The following is a 19,375-nucleotide window of genomic DNA, read 5'->3' as shown; positions in this document are numbered from 1 at the left end:
CAGGAACCTCGCAGACGACAGGCCACGTGGTGGGAGCAAAGCCGCTTCCAGTGACGCCGGGGAGCCCCGGGCAAGGCCGCGGCGCAGGGAGCTCGGACGCGGCGGGCACCCTGTGCCCCACTCCCAGCGCCGGGCGGGGACCCCACTGCTTCCCCAGGACAAAGGCCCCGGGGCCTCTGCTGCGGGCAGGGGAGGGCGCCGCTCTGCACCCCCCCCCCCCAGCAAGCACGGAGCCCCGGGGCGCAGCCTGGCCAGAGTGCGCCGGGCCTGCAGGAAGCCCCCGCGGACCCTCCTGTGTGTGGATCTGTGGATGCGGCCGCGCGCCCCGGGCCCTTGCCTTCCCCCGCTGCTTGCTGCTGCCCTCCGGCAGGCGGTCTGCGGGCCGTCCTACACGAATGCGTCGTGGCCCTGCCTGTGCTGTGGTCTCAGGGCACAGTCCTCCTCCGGTGCTATGGAGATCATCAGGGCTGCGGCAGGATGCGGGGGTGGCAGGGGCGGGGGGGGCAGAGGGAAGGTGTCCTCTGGGCCAGAGCCCAGCTTCAGTCCTCTGAGCCAGATCGCCAACTCTCGCGGAGGGAGTCCGCCTCGGCCGGGGGAGTCAACGCTCCCACTCTGTCCAGCCTGCTTTTCTGGCCAGGAAAGCTCCAGAATCTACGTAGGAGGGGCTCAGGGGCAGCCGCGTCCTGGCAGGAGCAGGAGGCTCAGGGGCTTCTCTCAAGTTGTGTCTGCAAAGGGAGCACACCCCTGAGGTCCACGTTGCAATGTTTAATAATGTGAGACGTCCTCAAAGTGCTTTTCTAAGCCGCGTCAGGCTGAGGAGACGCCCATCGTTGGCTCACGGAGCTGCACCAACCTCACCTTACCTGAGATTATTGCTGCATGAGAGGTCGCGTCAAGACTTAGTGGCTTAGGGCAACAGTAAGGGCGTCCCACATCTCCTCCCAGCTCTTTGTGCGGGTCAAGAACTTGGAAAGGCTTTTCCCTGGGCTGGGGTCCCGTCATCTGAAGGCTCGACTGGGGCTGGAGGATGGGCCTCCGCCACGGCAGGCGTCTATGGCCGCGGAAGCTTCAGCTCCTCACCCGCGGGCCGCGCCGGAGGGCCTCCTGAGCACCCTCACGACGGAGCGGCGGGATCCTCAGAGCCAGCGATCCCGGCACAGAGCAGAGGCCACATTTCCGCCCGCTCTAGCTTTGAGAGTTACACATCCTCACGTCCTCGCATCCCAGGGCTCGTGCGGCCCAGCATCCGTCAGTCTGGCCGGGGCTGCACAGGATGTGAACACAGTAGGTGAGGGTCACGGACAGCGCTCGTGGACACTGGTCACCACTAGCGATGACCATCAGTTCTACTTTCCAGGGGTTTTCTGAGGGTCTGGAGGGCGGTTCGACATGGCTGACGCCGCCATCTCTCGCTTGTCTTTGTCGTCGACGGAAGCGACGTGGTCGCTTACTGTTAATGGTGTCCCGTGTCGCAGCCAAGCCGCCATCTGTCCAACAGACGTGGACTCGGGGCTCCTTCCGGATTGGGGGATAGAACAGTAGTCAAGAGGGACAAGATTCCTCATCGTGCGTCCCTTAGGGAGGACACGAGGAGACAAACGGACGGCAATTAGTGCTACAGTGCAGTAGAGGGGCTGTAGGTGTCGCCGGCAGTGGGGCCTCAGGGAGGACACCAGGCCGAGCGCCGTACTTGGGGGTCCGCGCACCTCGTTGGAAATCCGCGATGACTGTGCACGCAGTGGGGTGGCTGCAGGCCAGCGTGTCAGCACAACCACAGCCTGGATTAGGTGGACTTCAATAGCATCCCCCTCTCCTGGGGCGCCCGCGTTGGCACGACACTCCCCCTCCCGAACGTGAGACCCACGGGAGAGGGACTGGCTGTGTCTTCCCTCCCCCCGTGTCCTTGGCACCCACCGAATGACCAGACGGAACTGGAGTCCACCAGCGCTGGTCGTTACCTATCATGGTCTAGCAGGCGTCAGCCTCGTGGGCGTCTCCTAGTCGCTCAGGTTCCATGCAAGTCACTTCACGTTCATGACGAAAAGCGGCTGAGGCTCCCAGCCCACGTGGCGTGGAACGTGGGCGCAGCACCCCACGGACCGCCAGAGAGGAGCGCGGCAGCAGGGCGGGAGCCCCCGGTCGTCCGCTTGCCCTCAGCCTCCTGCGTCAGCTGCTTGCCCGGAGGCCCTTCCCGCTCCGCTTGCCTGGCCCGGGGGACTGGGGCACCCAGGGCCTCCCGGCTCCTGCCCGAGGCGTCTCTAACCCCGCGCGCTTGCTGTCGGGGACGTGGAGGGTTTACGGCGGCCAGAGCGGGGAGATGCTGTTGAGACACCTGCCCTCCCGGGGCCAGCCCCTCGCCCTGTCACCCTGGACACCCCCGCCCAAGGCCCGCGCCGGGTGGATGCTCCTCCCCGGTTGGGGGTCGAAGGCTGCAACTAACTCCTTACCCTCGGGTTAGCAGGTCACATTGTTGGGCGTGCGTCCACTCGAGGACAGCCGTGGTCGAGACGGCTGCCTGGAGTCCCACGGCGGGTTATGTAACGGCCCTTCCCTTAGAGACGCACGCACCCCCATCAATCATTATGCGGTTTTTAAAATAGCAAATCTTAAATTCTGGGTCTTCGTAGATACACAGACGTGCCCGCAGGACAGCTGATTAACACAGAAATAGCGTCTTGAGAAAACTGACAAATCTTGAGTACTTATTTATTCATTTTTAAGGTCTTATTTATTTATTTTAGAGCAAGAGCCAGAGAGCAGGAGGAGGGAGGGTTGGGGTTAGGGTTAGGGTTAGGGTTAGGGTTGGGGGTCTGTCGGTTAGGAGGAGGGAGGGAGAGAGGGACAATTCAAGCACACCCCCCGATGAGTGTGGAGCCGGACACGGGGCTCGATCTCAGGGCCCTGAGCTCAAGGCCTGGGCCGAAACCAAGAGTGGGTTGCTTCTCCGCCCGGCCATGCAGGCGCCCCAAATCTTGGGTACTTTTTAGAACTACTTTTGACGGACGCCCGAGTGGCTCAGCAGTTGAGCACCTGCCTTCGGCCCAGGGCGTGACCCCGGGGTCCTGGGATCGAGTCCTGCGTCAGGCTCCCTGCGTGGAGCCTGCTCCTCCCTCTGCCTGGGTCTCTGCCCCTCTCTCTCTCTCTCTGGGTCTCTCATGAATAAATAAATAAGATCTTAAAAAAAATAAATACAACTACTTTTGTAAAAGATCTCTCGGTGTATCCCACATACACCATCGCTTTGCAGAGCAATCTGTTGCCCTGCCCTGACCCGGGGCGTCTCGGAGACGGTCTGTCCTGCAAGGCTGTGAATGGGAGCAGTGGCGCAACTGAGCGCGTCCCCAGTGCTCCGTGGGCAGGTGCGCCGGGGCAGGGGGCCAGAGGGCGTTGCGACGTCTCAAACAGAAATATAACATCTTCTTTCATCCTCTGCAGAGTCTGGAGCTAAATTCACACCTTTTTTTTTTTTTTTCTTCCCATCACTTAAAATCAGATCCTCGCCCTTAATACTTCCTTTCAAAACTGCACCAAAAACGATAACGTCTCCTCATGCATATGAATTACCCGAAGCGCGTGACAGTCGGCCCCACTGGACTGTGCTAGAGCCTCAACCCAACTGCACTGGAAGCTGCTGAGCCCCGCTGAGGCGAAGGTGCCTTTTCATTCCGTGAGACATTTAGGGCAGTGGACGTCACCCCGCCCTCACACGCTCGCGTGGGCCGACTGTAAGGAGGACATGTGCTCCCCGTACCTGTTCCTGAGCGAGGCAGGATGACGAATTCGGGTTTGGGACGGAAGCAAGCAGTGGCCGCTGTCTCCCCTGCGCCCACCCGCGTGGATGCCGCTTTACCTGCCTCCTTCGCTGTTCCTCTGCGGAAAGGGGCTGCGCCTTCCACCGACATCTCGGCCCCGCAGCAGCGCGGACGCTCAACGGTTACTCGCTCCGGGAACAGACGGAGCATAAAACACGATTATTTATTCTAAACACAGACGTAGCACCAAAGACTCAAACACCTGATGACTGGTCCTTAGAGGAAAAAAGCCCTGAAACGGGCTGGAAATTTCAGGCTTCACGGCCAAGCTCGGAGCATGAGTGGAAGCCGCCACGAGGGGGAGCTCGGGATCTGGAAATCCGGGAAGCGCGGCTCCCAAGCCCTGGATTTTGGTCCAACAGACGAAGCTGTCACTTTGCGGGGGCTGCGCAGCGACAGCGAGGCCGAGTCTCCCTTCACCATGGTGCTCCGCGATTCTTCTCCACGTGCCCGGACGGGGCACACGCGCCCCTGCAAGGCCCAGGGTCTCGGGCTGGCTCCAGGGACAGCGCGGCGGCCGCGCACAGGCCTCCCTGTGCTTTCTCCTCCCTTTCGGCCCCCCGGGGACTGACAGGGGTGCTTTCCCAGGGGAAGGGGGAGTTTGGAGACTCTGGCTTAACCTAGGTCCTTCCCAAAAATGCGGAGCTCCAGGAAAGGCCTTGACCCAGGATGGCTGCTCTGAGAGGCCACCCCAGGGACAGGGATGAGGGTCGGGCGGGCACGGCCCAAGAGGAGGGAGAGCAGGTGTAAGGATGCGAGGCCTCGGCTGGTGGGTGCTGCTGGGGGCGGCCAGGGCGCAGCCCCACGCAGACTCCTGGATTCCCTGCCTACCCCGCCCCCCGCCCGGACCCCAGCTAATCCCCCGTCCCCACCGGCCCCGACCCCCCTCCATCGCCCACCCCCCAAGGCTCCCCGAGTGTCACCTCCTGCCCTCCTAGGCTGCACCTGTGCCCCGTGTGCCGTCTGCCGCCTGGTGCCACGGCGTTAGGGAGACCCCGGGGCAAACAGCAAACCACACACTTGAGGCAAAGGTGCTATCGGGGCCAGATAAGCTGAGGCTTGCCCCACAGCCGCAGCTGTGGCGTCAGAGCTGAGGCCAAGGGGGACGTGGGGCAGCGAGAGGCTTGTCCAGCACGGTCCACCCGGCCCCGCTCACACCCTGTGCGCTGCATCAGCTCCCATCTGCCGCCAGGTCTTCAAGGCAGAGACCAGCCACCGTCCCCGCGGCCGATGGCCCTGGAGCCACGGCGATAGCCATCACCCCCGTCCCACACCAGCCACTCCGGACTCCCTGGTCTTGGCCGGCAGGAAGCAACAAGCCCTGCTTCCCCTTCCGCCAGCCCCTGTGACCCATCGGCTCGCTGCCTCGGTGCACTTGCCTGCTCTGGACGTTCCCCGCGAGCATGGTCGCACCTGCTGCCCGTTCAGGCCCGGCGTGTTTTGCTCGGCGTCGTGTTCTCAGGTCCATCCCCGCCGCAGCGGGTCTTGGAATCTCATTCCTTCCTGAGGCCGAATGTCGTGCCTCTGCGCGTCGACCCTGGATTAGTGTCCGATCTGTCGATGGCCACTCGTGTGCCTCCCGCCCTCGGGGCTCTTGCGAATACTGCTGCAGAGGCCGCCGGTGTTCGTCCGAGTCCCTGTGTCCGATATTTTGGATCTATCCCCTGACTGCAATTGCTGCTGATTCTGTTTTTAATTTTTTGAGGACCCACCACCCCGCTGTGGTCCACAGCAGCCGTGTCCTTGTGCATTCCCGCCGACGGCGCACGCCAGGGCCCCGACATCTCCACATGGTCACCACCACTTGTCCTTTGCTTCCTTGTGTACTAGCCTTTCTAACGGGTGTGACGCCGTGTCTGCTTCATGGTCCCACTTGCATTTCCCTCAGGACCGGTGCTGTTGACCATCTTTTCATGTGCTTTTTGGGCACCTGTACATCTTTTTTTTTTTTTTTAAGATTTTATTTTAAATAAAATAAAATAAAATAATAAATAATGAATAAATTATTTTAAATTTTAATAAATAATAAATTATTTTAAATTTTAATAAATAATTTTAAATAATAAATTAGATTATTTTAAATAAAATAAAATAAAATAAAATAAAATAAAATAAAATAAAATAAAATAAAATCTTTCATGAGAGACACACAGAGGGAGGCAGAGACACAGGCAGAGGGAGAAGCAGGCTTCATGCAGGAAGCCTGATGCGGGACTCGATCCTGGGACCCCAGGGTCACACCCTGAGCCAAAGGCAGGCACCAAACCACTGACCACCCAGGGATCCCCGGGCACCTGTACATCTTACTTAGAGACATGTCTATTAAGTCCTTTGCCCGTTTTTCAATCGATTTGTCTCTCTGTTGTTGAGCGGTAGGAGTTCTTTATATACAGTTGACCCATAAAAACACGCTTTTGAACCATGTGTGTCCATTTCCACATGGAATTTTTTGATAAATATACTACAGTAGTATGAATGTGGTGTCTGTTCCTTGTGATGCTCTTAATGACATTTTCCTTTCTCCAGCTGACTTTATTGAAAGAATATAATACATAGCACATATAACGTACACGATATGTGTTAATCAACTCTTCATGTCATTGGTGAGGTCAACAGTAGGATACCAGTCAAGTTTGGGGGGAGTCAAAAGCTATACGTGGATTTTTAGGGGGCCTGGGTGGCTCAGTCGGTTGAGTTGTGCAGTCATTGTTTTCACCTTGGGTCCTGACTTCGAGGTCGTGGGATTGAGGCTCATGGTGAGCTCCTCGTTCAATGTGGGACCTGTTGTCTTTCTCCTTCTGCTCCTCCCCAAATGTTATTAAATAAATCCCCGCCCCCCCAAAAAAAAGACTTTCCAAAAAAGAAAAGGTACATAGATCTTCAACTACGTGGGGGTCAGGGCCCTAACCCCTACATTGTTCGAGAGTCATCTGTATTCCAGATATTAACCTCTTATACGATTTACAAATATGTTTTCCATTCTATATATTATCTTCTCACATTCTCACTAAGGTCCTTTGATGCACATGTTTAAGTTTTGATGAAGTCCAATATATTTTTTCTTGTGTTCTGCATGTTTTTGGCGTCATAATCTAAGAATCCATTTCCAAACCCACGGTCAAGAAGTATTGCCCCTATGTTTTCTTCCTAGAGTCTTATGGTTTTAGCTCTTGTGTGCAGGTCATCGATCCATTTTGAGTTGGTGCTTGTGGGCAGTGTGAGGTAGAGGGTCCCTCTAGCTGTGTCAGGCATTTCTTTTTGTTGTGGGAGTTGTTTGTTTGCATCTGGCCCACTTCCGTGAGGAACCCAAGGTGACCAGGCAGTAGTCATGTTGTCAAGATCAGTGACGTTTCCAACGTCCCCCTGTGGAAGAGTGTGTCCTCCACTCCCACCACCCTCGTCAACAACCAAGACGGCTAATTTGCCAGAGTGTGACCTGAGGTCATGAGGACAAACAGCACGGATTTCTCAAGTTGGTCCCTAAGATAGAAGTTGAGAGAAGCCACTCCAACATCCGCCCTTTGGTTCCCAGACCCATGTGTCTCAGCTGCTGGGAAGAGAAGACCAACCTGGGGTTTAGCACATGAACTACCGTCTACAGGATGGCCTCCCAGCTACCTGGGTTTTCCCTTCACGGCCTCCTAACAGGCCATTCCGATTTTCTATCAGGCCAGCTGCTTCTGGGTGAATCCTGTGGTCACAAGCCCATTGTCTACCTCCTTTCCTAGCAAACAGATCCCCAGGCTTGAGCCAATGGTTGAAACTCATGCCAATAAACCCGGCGTCTGTAAGTCCTCGGATGGTCACGCTGGTGAAGACACTACGGCAGGGAAGGAAATCTGTATCTAGAATAAGTGTTGATGCTGGCGAAGAATAACCACTGTCCCTCGCGGGCAGAAGGAATCTGATTAACTTCACACCGGTGGCTGGTCTCCTTAAGAAATGGCGTCACATGGAGGACCTGCATAGTGGTTTATGTTGCTGGAGAAAAGGTATTGAGCGGTCGCAGCAGCCAGACTATCTTTAGTAAGAAGGAACGCATGGTGTTGGGCCTGCCGATGGCCTGATCTTTGCCACCTTGGCCATGTCAATCAGGAAAGCGTTTATTGCCCAAGCAGTGAGGTGGCTGATGATAGAGCCGCAGGATGAATCATCTTATCTACCTCAGTGTCGAGAGTCTCCTCTGCAGGAGATGTTTTCTGACTAACCCTAACCCTAACCCTAACCCTAACCCCCAACCCGAACCCTAACCGCTAACCCTAACCGTTAACCCTAACTCTAAACCCTAACCTGAACCCTAACCCTAAACCCTAACCTGAACCCTAACCCCTAGCCCTAACCCCTAACCCTAACCCCTAACCCTAACCCTAACCCCTAACCCTAACCCTAACCCTAACGAGGGGCGGGGGGAAGGGTGAACCCTTAACATAAATCCAAAGATTGGTGCACGCGTTCCCATTCCCATAGATTAGTATCACTGATTTATCCTTTTGCCTCAAGCTTCAGTATAGCCCAGCACAGTGCTGTTACTGAGCCTGTGCTTATTGCAGTTTTTGGTATTTTACTCATCATGGGTGTTTTCGTATTAATTTTGACTTAAATGTTATAGTAACATTTATCTTCACTACTGATAAATTTTTCACCCAAGGTGTATCCCACCCTTGTCCCAGCCTGAGGGCAATAGTTTATTTTTACTTAACACCTACGTATGAGCCAGGTCCAAGTTTCCTCCTCCTCCATCAGCAGGACACAGGCACACGCGTCCTCCACCCTACCGGATGCCTACACGGCCCTATCTTAGTGCTTTCGGGCTGCTGTAACAAAACGTCGGGGACAAACATTTATTTCTCACAGTTCTGGAGGCTGGGAAGTCCAGGGTCACGACGCCAGTAGTTTCGGTGTCTCGTGACTGTCTCCTATGGGTTGCAGACCACCAACTTCTCCCTGTGTCCCTACCTGGTGGAAAGGGCTAGGGAGCCCTCTGGGGCCTCTTTTATAAGAGGACTAATCCCATTTGTGAGGACTCCATCCTCACGGCCTCCCAGAGCCCCCATCTACTAATACCACCACCTTTGGAGTTTAGGAATTCAAAATATGAACTAGAGGGGCAGGGAACACAAACATTCAAACCATAGAGGCTCTAAGTGTGAGCTGAGGGAGACCTGTCATTGCGTCAGAGACAGATGATGTAAGGGTCTAGGCCTCCTGTTCACACAACTTCTATGTTCCTACTAGACTTCTTTGGGCCTGATCCCAAATACACCATTTTCGTTGCATGATGGATTGCTGTGATTGCTATTGTGCCCTTCCAATCAGTGACTGGTTGAGTCTGGCCATTGCCAACTCATTGGTGTTAGTCCAACGGCACGGTCGCTGCTCTCCCTTTAGTCGGCGCTAAGTCTCTGGCCGACCCAGCTGCACAGCAGGAGCTGGTTTTCACACCAGAGTAGTTCTCTGCGGCAGAAGGAAGCGTCTTTCTCCAGAAAGCTGAAGGTCTCTACTAGGACGACTAGGACTCTCCCACTGGGGCTCGCCAGAGACAGCATGGAACCCTTCTCCGTCATAATGGATACTGAGTCTATCACCTTTGGTTCCTCTGGGTCACGCAACCTTAGTAGAAGAGCAGATTGCTGAAGAGCCTGCTCTTGCTCTGAACTCCCTCAAAACGGGCAGGCCTCCAAGTCATCTGAGTAATGGATTTGGAGAAATATGTCCAAGTGTGCCTCTCCTGGAATCCCAGGAGTGCACCCAGCTCTGTGCTTCTTTCTCCGTAGGAGATGATCCAGCATTGCCACTGCTCATGCTTTACCTTAGAAGGGAGTCCTGCCAACTGGCAGGCCAGTGGGACCTCTAAAAACCTCACCCATACGGCAGTGCCCTGAATACCCCCCACCTTCTGCCCTTGGCCTGCAAGTGTTGTCTTAGTAAGACATCCAGGGCTTGCCACCTGCTGCTCACCAGGTCCACTTGGCCTAACGCCATAATGGACACCATCGTGCTGTTCAGACCATATCGCGGTAGAGAATCCCGAGGTATCATTTTAAATTCATGGCATTCTGATTCTTAGTTTTATAAAATCATTTTGAGGACAGGGTCTATGTAGGATTCCTTTCTGGTTTCCAGCCCTTGCCCAGTCCCTGGCACATGGCGAAAGGGTCAGTAAAGGTTAGTTGCTTGGTTGGTTGCTTGGTTGCTTGGTTGGTCGGTTGGTTGGATGAATACATGAATGGATTTCCATCTCTTTGGAACTTCTCCCAAGACATCAGTAGGTTCCCACAAGGTCAAAAGAGCAACTTATGGTAAAATTTGAAGATCTATAGATTAGATAACACTATTATATCAGCAGTTATTTCCTGATTTTGACAATTGAACTGTGGTTGTATAAGACAATGTATCTGTTTTGAGAAAATATACCCAATAATACTTAAGAAAGGGGAAGTAGATCAGCAACTTATTCTCAAGTGTTTCGAGAAAGAAATGATACTATATTTCTATCAATTAAGAGAGAGTGATAAGATAGATGTGGCAACGTGAAAACACTTGGAGAAGCTGAGTGAGGGACAGATAGAAGTTCTTCGTTCTATTGTTGCAATTTTTAATGAAATTTGAGATAATTTCAAAATAAAAGTTGAGAATAAATACATTAACAATTTAAATTACCAATCTGATCAGTCATAAATTATCATGCTCATTAAAATCAAAAGCCAAAACAAACAATAAACCTGACTCCTTGGGACATATTTGTTCACTTAGAATTGGATGGAAAGCTTCAAACAGAAGCCGCTTAAAATGGACGCCTGGGGGGCTCAGCCGTTGAGTGTCTGCCTCCGGCCCAGGGCGTGACCCCAGGGTCCTGGGATCGAGTCCCACGTTGGGCTCCCCGTGCGGAGCCTGCTTCTCCCTCTGCCTGTGTCTCTGCCTCTCTCTCTGTGTCTCTCGTGGATAAATAAATAAAATCTTAAAAAGATAAAAAAAATAAATAAAAATGAGTAAAAAATATGATTTGGTTATTGCCCTCAAAATTGAACCTATCAACTATTTGAAAATAAGTTTGTTTTCAATAATTTACTAAATTAAACTAAAATCTAGGTTATTATGGCCACTATGCTCTAAATATTAGGGCAAAGGATGAATTGACTATTTCCTATTATAACTTTTATATTTTATATTATTTATTTCATTATATTTTATTTATAACTTTTGTATTGTTGTTCCTAACTGTCTTAGTTTTAGGGAGAGAAGGCTTTTCTGGCCGAAGCGCATGATGACATGCTGTGGCCCCCTTAGCTTACGACTTCTACAGGGTGATCACAAAAATATCATTCTTTTTAAAAACATGTGAGGTTTCAACTATTTGATATTTGAATCATTCTCCTTTGAACTCCTACAAGTCAACATTTTTGTCGATTTTCTTTCTTTTGATCCTTATCTGATCTAAGTTGGCCAGAGGCTCAGGGCTTTCCACATGATCCCAGAAACTCTCCAACAGCATTTTCATCAACTTTCACAAAGTCCTTGGTCTTTGTCAGGATTTTCAGCCCCATTCCACAGACAGTTTGCATCCCACCTCCTTTCTGTTGGTGGAAGTTTCGAACATGCTCCGGTCGGAGCCGGGTGCTGACGTGCCGGGCAGGGAGAGATTCTGGTGTCGAGACGAAAATGAAGTTGGGGTGATCCGTGTGCACACAGCGGCCTCTGCTTCCCTTGCCTGTGCCCCTGAAGCCACGGGGGTGAGGGGGGCCCTGCGCGCTCTCTAAGCGACGGAGCAGCCCCGACTTACCTTCTGAGGAGTTGGTAGGAAGCTTGGCACTCACCGGGCTTCCTAAATCTATGGAATCGGGGACCCCATGGGGTCTGCTGGAGACAGAGGGCGAGACAGAGACCAGCAGCTTTTCCAATCAGATGGTTCTAACCATGGATCAAAATCCTCCTTCCTGGTTCCTGGGAGTTCCTCAATCTTTTTTTTTTTTTTAAGATTTTATTAATTTGGGGCACCTGGGTGGCTCTGTGATCAGCTCAAGTGGTGATCCCGGGATCCAGGATCAAGTCCCCCATCGGGCTCCCTTCAGGGAGCCTGCTTCTCCCCATGCCAGTGTCTCTGCCTCTCTCTGTGTCTCTCATGAATAAATAAATAAAATCTTTTTTAAAAAAAGATTAATTTATTTGAGAGAAGGAGACAGCACAGAAGAAGAGGGAGGAGCAGACTCCCTATGGAGCAGACAGCCGGACACGGGGCTTGATCGTGCCTTCAGCTCCATCCCAGGCCTCCTGGGTCACGCCCTGAGCCCAAGGCAGAGGCTTAACCCACTGAGCCCCCCAGGGGCCCCGTGCGATCCTCAATTCTTAACACTCAAAATAAGTGTTAAGTGAAGGTTGGGGCCTTTCAAAAAGTGGTTTTGAAAAGGGAGGCCGGGGAGGGATGGACGGGTTAGGAGGGTGGAAATGCCCCCTGTACGGTGCCAGAGTAGGTGCAGGTCAGTGTACATTTGCCCAAACCTATCGAGTGAACAGCCCCAGGAGTGACCCCGAGACCGTGGACTCTGGGGACGACGACGTGTCAGCACAGCTTGGTTCACAGTGACAAATGCACCCCCGGGTGGGGGCGCGCTGACGGCGGGGGGTGGAGGGCGTAGGTGGGAAACCTTTACACCTTCCCCCAATTTTGTTGTGAACCTAAAACTGCCCTAAAGAGCTAAGTCTAACACAGAGGGGGATTTGTTTCAAGGTGATTCGGGACTTGGACTTGGGGGCCAGGATCGTCGCTGCCTCTGGTTTTCCCAGCCCTGGGCTGTGGGGTCGGCTCCCGGCCCCCCGTGTGCAGCTCCCTGACGGAAAAGCAGTTACCGCCTCTTACCAAGGACCCCCCAGCCCTGCCGTCCCCTTTCTCACCCCCTGGGGCCCTCAACCTCATCTTGGCCCCTGGGACCTATGGACCCTCTGAGGCCATCTGGGACCCTCTGCATCCATCCCAGGCCCCGCCCGTCCGTGCCCCTGGTCCTTGTCCTGGAGCCCGGGGCCGCGCTGAGCTCCTCGTTCTCCGGGGACTGCAGGGACGGGGGGCGGGCACAGGCCCCGTCCCGCGTCCCAGGCTCACTCCATGCCAGTCCCCCAGCCTCCCTGCTCAGGACACCCCAGCGTCCTCCACCTTTTCACCCAAGGTGGCACCCCTCGCCCACGTAGGCCTCCTTGGCTCCCCGGAACACAGCCCCGGCGGGCTTCCTGTGCTGGGCCCAGCAGGCTCCGAGGTGGGCCTGGGGGCCGGCCCCCTCCCCGCAGGCACCCCGTCTCTCCATGCGACCGACTCCTCAGGCTCCGCAGCGCACGCCTGAGCCCGGGGCTCCCTGCGCAGGGTCCGTGCCCCTCGGGAAGCAGGGCCACAACCGTGTCACGGACCTGGAGCCTGTCGTCTGTGCGGCCACCATCCTTTCTCCTGGACGCCGATGGCCCGAGGAGCCAGACCGTCCTTGCCTTTGGGGCAAGGGGCCCCCCAGTTAACAGGACGTTTGCTGCTTCTAATGCATCTCCCTGGGCTCCAGTGACACTGGGGACAGTCCCGGGCACGACAGCTGCAGCCACGTGGGCTCTGGGGGCGCCCTCCTCCGAGCCTCAGGGCTGACCAGGGCCCCCCTTTCACGGATGCGGCCCAGGGTGGCTGCAGGGGTCTTTCGCCCAGAGCCCTGCGGCTCCAGGCCCCCCGAGCGCTGTTGCAGGAGCTCTCAAGGGCCGGAGGGTCCTCGTGCAGCCACCTGTCACCCTTTACCGGCCGGGGGGGACGCGAAGCTCGGAGGGGGAGAGGATTTCCCATAGCGGCTCAGCTGGTCGCGTCGCTCAGCCGGTCCCCCACCTGCCCGTTGCCCCCGCCCGCTCACTCCTGGCAGGTGCCGGTCTGCACCCAGTCGCCACCCTGGGGTCCAGACTTCAAGGTGTCCGGCCGAGGGGCCGCTGTGCCGCCCAGGCCCGCCCCTGGGAGCCCCGCGGGGGACCCGGGCGTGTGCAGGCAAAGCCCAGGCTGTCCTCGGGCCACCTTCCCCAGCGCGACCTTTCAGTTAGGAGCAGAGGCTCCCTCTTGTCTTGCCTTGAGGGGCAAAGATCAAGTCTAGGCCACAAGGACTTGCTAGGAAGATGCCCTTTGATTGCGGTTGGGGCTGAGGTGCCCCCCGAACCCCCTTGCGCAGGTCCTCCCCGGGGACCCTGTGGCCCCCGCCGCCCCCGTTCAGGACGAGAGGGGCCCGCTGGCTCCTCACAGCCCGTGAGTGCAGGTTATTTGACGAGGTCCCGTCTCATTGCTCCTAAAGGCCCTGCCCACGGGACAGAGCCCCGGAGGGCCGGGGGATGCGGGGACTGTCCTCGCGACGTGGAAGCTGCCGGGCTGAGGGGCCGGCTCCCGGGGAGAACCAGGCCCTCGGTCCCTCACAGTCCAGCATCTCTGCTACGGCGGCTGCGCGAGTCTCTCCCGTCGTCTCTCATCTCCCCCGTGTCCTGAGGGTCGGGTGGGGGGGGTCAGGACGAGCTGCGGCAGGAGGGGCCGGCCGGGCCTGCGGGCCCCACTGGGTCATGGGGCTTTGTCCTGGATGCTGGGCTGCCAGGCGGGGTGGGGGCAGGCGGGGCCTGCGGGGGGAGCTGCCCCCAACAGGAGCAGGGGCTGGGGGTGGAGGAGCCTGGGGGGCTGGCCCCCACCCCATTCATATCTGAAGCCCTAACGCCCAGTGTGATGGTCTTAGGAGGTGGGGCCCTTGGGAGGTGCCCGGGGTAGCTGAGATCACAAGGGTGGGCCCCTCCTGACGGGATTAGTGTCCTTATCAGCGGGGAGCCCAGAGCTGGCCTCCCTCCCAGTGGGGCGGGTGCGGCCCGGAGCCCAGCTCTGCGCTTCTGCCTCCGAGGCTGTGGGGAAACACGGGCCCCCCGCCCCCCACCGACATCTCCGGGCGGCACCCGGGCTGGGCCAGGAGGGCCAGGAGGCGGGCTGGGGGCCCCGGCTGTGAACAGCTGGGGGGCCTGGGCGGAGGCAGCCGGGGGGCACGACACGCCTGCTGCTGTGGGCACAGAAGAGAAGGGGGTCAGGAGGGACCCCCAGGTGTCCGCTGGAGCCCCAGGGAGACGGGCTGCCCTGCTGTGGGGGGCGCCTGGAGGGCCGCAGGCGGAGGCGGAGTTACGGGGGGAGGGCCCGGTGGTGGGGCCGCTGGGGCTGCGCCCGGGAGCCGGGAGAGAGCTGTGCTGGGTTACGGGGCGCCCTGCTGCGGCCGCCCCCCGGACAAGCCATGCCCGTCCCCCGCCTCTGCACATTCAGGCTGTATCCGTCCTTCGAAGCCACCGTCTGTCTCCGCTTCTGTCCTGAGCTCCCCAGGCCCCACTCCCCTCTAACGTCCGACCCAAGGGCTGCGTGTGCGCCCCCGGGATGGGGGTGAGCTCCTCACCCGTGTCCGAGTCCTGGCAAACGGTCAGGTGCCGGGCAGACACACGAGGAGGGGCGTGGGCAGCTCCACGAACACCCGAGCTAGGGGGTCACGGTCGCCGGAGCATCTGCTGAGCCGGAGCACACCAGAGGGGTCCGCGGCACACGCAGGCGCACGGGAGGCACGCGGGCTAGGCACCCCTGCCGCGGGGAGGCCGCGGGCACAGCCCCAGGACAGCGCTCGCCGACCCCGGCCCCCCCTAAGAACGGGGCAAGAGGAAGGATCCGGACGGCGGGAGGATTCAGCGTCGTAATTCCAGAGGTTGGCACTTGGCTTAATCAGAAAATATTTGCCAACCTATTATGAATAACAATATTTGCAGCTTAAAATGCTTACCCTCCGCAGCCCCCGCGTGGGAAGATGAGCTTCCACCCGACAAAGACGTGCCCACCGCTGCCAGAGCAAATTGACACAGGGAGCTTACCGCCTAATTGTTGGCGTCGCTGCCGCACCTCCTCCCTCGGGGCCCTTGGCTCACCCGCCTGACACGCGGGGGGTGCAGCGGGGCCCCCGGGCCAGGGGCTCAGAGGGCCCCCAACCCCACCTCCTGCCAGCCCACGCACAGCCCTCGTGTCGTCGCGGGGTCCCGGGCCATCTTTCCCACGTGGCTTCAGGGACGTGGTGACCGGCACGTGCATGGCCTGCAAGGCCCCGTGGGTGTGTGGTCGGCGCCATCCGCCGACGTGGGTGGCCCGGCCCCCGGAGCTCTCAGGCCCCGAGTGTGTGCACACATCCCTGGAGGAGGGGCCTCTGTCCCCGGGGAATGGCCAAAGACCAGCCGGAGCCCCGGGGACACAGGGAGACGTGTCTGCGTGCCACTGGGCCGGGCGCAGGCACGGACCCATCAGGGGCCTCCCGGGAGCTCGTGGCAGGAGTTGCCGGGCCCCGTCCCCACCCTCGACCCGAGCGGTAGGCGCAGAGACAGGTCGCTGCCGTCACAGAGCCCACGTCCTGCTTGAGGGACGTGGCCGACGCACAGGACGAGCCAGATAACAGTGGAGGCTCCGGTCAGAGGCTGGGGAGCAGGGCACCTTGGCACGGGGGTCCGAGGAGACCTCCTGGATGTGACGCGGGGACTCGGGGAGCTGAGGAAGGGAGCTGCGCACAGGGACCGCCAGGGCCAGGGCCAGAGGACGGAGGTGCTCCCGGGGATGGTGGGGAGCCCAGGAGCCCTGTGCACTGGGCCTCGCCTGCGGGGCTCCCTGGGCCGCTGGGCACAAGGGCCCAAACCTGCTGTCCACGGGGAGGCGGAGGCGGAGGCTGGGCCAGCACCCCAGGGCCTCCCGAGACCCACACAAACAGACGATAAACCTCTGCAGGGCCGTCCCGTCGGGCGTCTTAGGCCTGAGTTCCCACCCGGAACGTCCCCTTTCGGTCCTCAGCGGGCCGGGCAGGACCTGGGGGTCTCGTCATTCTCCAACCTCAGGAGTGAGTACGGCCCCGGCCCTGGGGGAACAGGGACCACGGCCCGTCGTCTTGTCCGTCGTCGCTCGTTGTGACCCGTCAGGGGTTTGGATGCTCACGTTGGCAGACCCGACCCCGCCGAGGGCGCCCGCAGCACCATGGGAGGCCGGCCGCTCGGTGGCCCCACGGCCCCGGCACATGCGGCGGTGGCTGCGCTGAGGCGGCAGGTGCTCGGGGAGGCACCGCGGCAGGTCCGCAGGCCTCGACCCGGGCCGCCTGGAAGCAGCGTGGACGCTGCCCCCGTCCCCCCACCCCGGGCAGCGGCTGGGGCCCTCGGGGTGAGGCTGGGCGGCGGGGCCACTAGGCAGGTGGCCCGACACGGACGGCCCTCAGCAGGTCTCGCACTCGTGCAGCTGGGAGGCCGCCTGCGCCCTGCCGGCCTCGCTGCTGTCGCTCGGCATCGACGGGCGCACTTGAAACCCCTGCCGTGGGCCCGGCTCAAGGTCACGGGAGCAAAGTTTGGAAGGAAGAAGTTTCAAAGTAGAGCTCTGGCCTCCGCAGCACTTGGCAGCAGCCGGCTCGTGTCGCGGATGCACCCACCCCCCCGCCGTCAGCCGGTCCCCCCACCCGGGACCCGGAGCCCACCCTGGGGGCAGGGACCCAGCACGGATTGGAGGCGCGTCACCCCCACAGCCAGCACGGGGCCTGGCACACGCTTCCATAGTTCTTCCCTTGTAAAGGACGCTCCGTGTCACCAGGTACAGCTGGGCTCGCGGGTCAGGCCTGCTGCGTGGCAGCGGCGCTCCTGGGGACACCTGGCGCTGGGGACGGAGTGGAGGCTGTCACGGGCCTCCCGGTTCTGCGTGGGCAGAGGGACCCAATCAACGCGGGCCCAGCGGGTGGGTCACCTCCATCACCAGCCTCGGGCCTCCACTGGGCAGGACCTCAGGACCTCAGATTCTCTTCGGATTCGCAAGATTCTCCGAGACTCACCCCGTCCCCTGTCCTGAAAGACGCATCCCGGGTGCCCGGCCTTGCACGCTCGTCCCCGGCCAGCTCTAGACCACGGCCACTCCCTCAGCTCCCAGCCCCGTCCCCCACGGCCCCCTCCCTGCAAGGCCACTGTCCCCCGGCCGCCAGTCCAGGCCCTTGAACAAGGACGGAGAAGGAGCAGGGCCCAGGGCACAGTGAGCGGCGGGGCTGGGCCTCCTGCAGGCGGGTTTGGGCAGCGGGGCCAGACGCAGGGAGCGGGGAGCGGGCCTGTCCCCGGCCGTGCCCGGCCGACGGGTCCTGCACTGCACAGCGGGGCCCGCGGGCCGCAGCTCTGTTCCGTACGTTTGCATTCTGATTATTTCATACCCGGCCTTCTGATGGACTCATTTACTGGGAAGCTAAAGATACTCTTAAATGCCTAAAAATAACCCCGATCTGCTAAAAATTCAGCATTTCTCTCCCTCGCCTCCACCAGCTGGGCCTGTCTGCTTTCACTCCAACACCATCAGGAGCTACAAACAAGATTTACAAAAGCGAGCAAGTTTACACGGGCCTGATTAGCAGATTCTCTTTTCTCTTCAATTTGCCAAAACATTTTGGGGATGTTATTATTGAGACACTTTCTTTTCTTTCTCTCTCTCTCTCTCTCTCTCCTTCCTTTTTTTTTTTTTTTTTTTTTTTTAAATCATCTCAGGTTTTGAGACTTGTGCGCCTTTACTGTAGCGTTCGGGAGGACTTTGGTCAAGAAAGCAGGCTTCCGAAGTTCTCGCCCGCTGGCCGGTAGTTTCTCCCCCTTCGATTATTTCAGGAACTCTCCTGGGTCCCCGTGGGCACCGCGCGGGTCTGCCTGAAGGCCAGTTAAGAATAAACCTGCTAAACCGATAAATTACATTCACCCTCATTTCCAGAGGAACCCTTTTACATAAATATCCGCCACGGAAATAAATCAGATAAATTAATAAGAACTCTCTCCTCCCCCCTCCCCCCCAAACCAAACACTGAACAGTAATGGTTATCAGACCAGTTAAAAGAATAAACCTATTAAATAAATAAATTTGCTCTACACCAATTTATGTCACCGATGTACTTAAGGGGAAACCTTTTAAAGGAGGAGATTTACGGTGCGCACACACAGATCTCCACTGGGTATGTGTAATTACGCATAAGAAAGGCATTACTTTTAAAGTGGATGGATGGGCGATACTTTTTTGATTTACTGTTAGAAACAGAAAAAAAATGGTAATGGCATGAAATAAGCGTTTGCAAACCCATTTCGGAAGACGGGAAATGCTTGATTTACCTCGGGCACCCATCATGTTCTGTATCTCAGATCGAAGTAGATAAATGGCAAAGGCAAATGGATATTTGGGGGGAAATCTATAGCCTTTCTGTCAACTGTGCGAGTTAAATGTTTGGAATAAAAACGCAGAGAGCGTCTGTGGGAGGGGAAGCCGTGGTCCAGCAGCAGCCCGGCCCCCGGGACGGCGGGCTTCCCCGTGGGCCCGGCCCGGCCCCTGCCCTGGCGCCGACTCTGCCTTCACCCGTGTCAGCGGGGTCGCAGATGCCGCATTTCGCACCACGCAGAGATCAGTACGTGGAACTGGCCACGGTGTCAGGAGCCACGTCTACACCCAAAGAGAGCATTGAAGCCAGCCCAAACCTCGTTCTCCTAAACCGCTGCCCGAGTCGCTCCGGGTACCGCCCCCTCTGCGT

The sequence above is a fragment of the Canis lupus genome, chromosome 1 (genome assembly GCF_011100685.1).
Source record: "Canis lupus familiaris isolate Mischka breed German Shepherd chromosome 1, alternate assembly UU_Cfam_GSD_1.0, whole genome shotgun sequence".
In the NCBI taxonomy this organism is placed as follows: domain Eukaryota; kingdom Metazoa; phylum Chordata; class Mammalia; order Carnivora; family Canidae; genus Canis; species Canis lupus.
Note: the sequence above shows the minus strand (reverse complement) of the source record.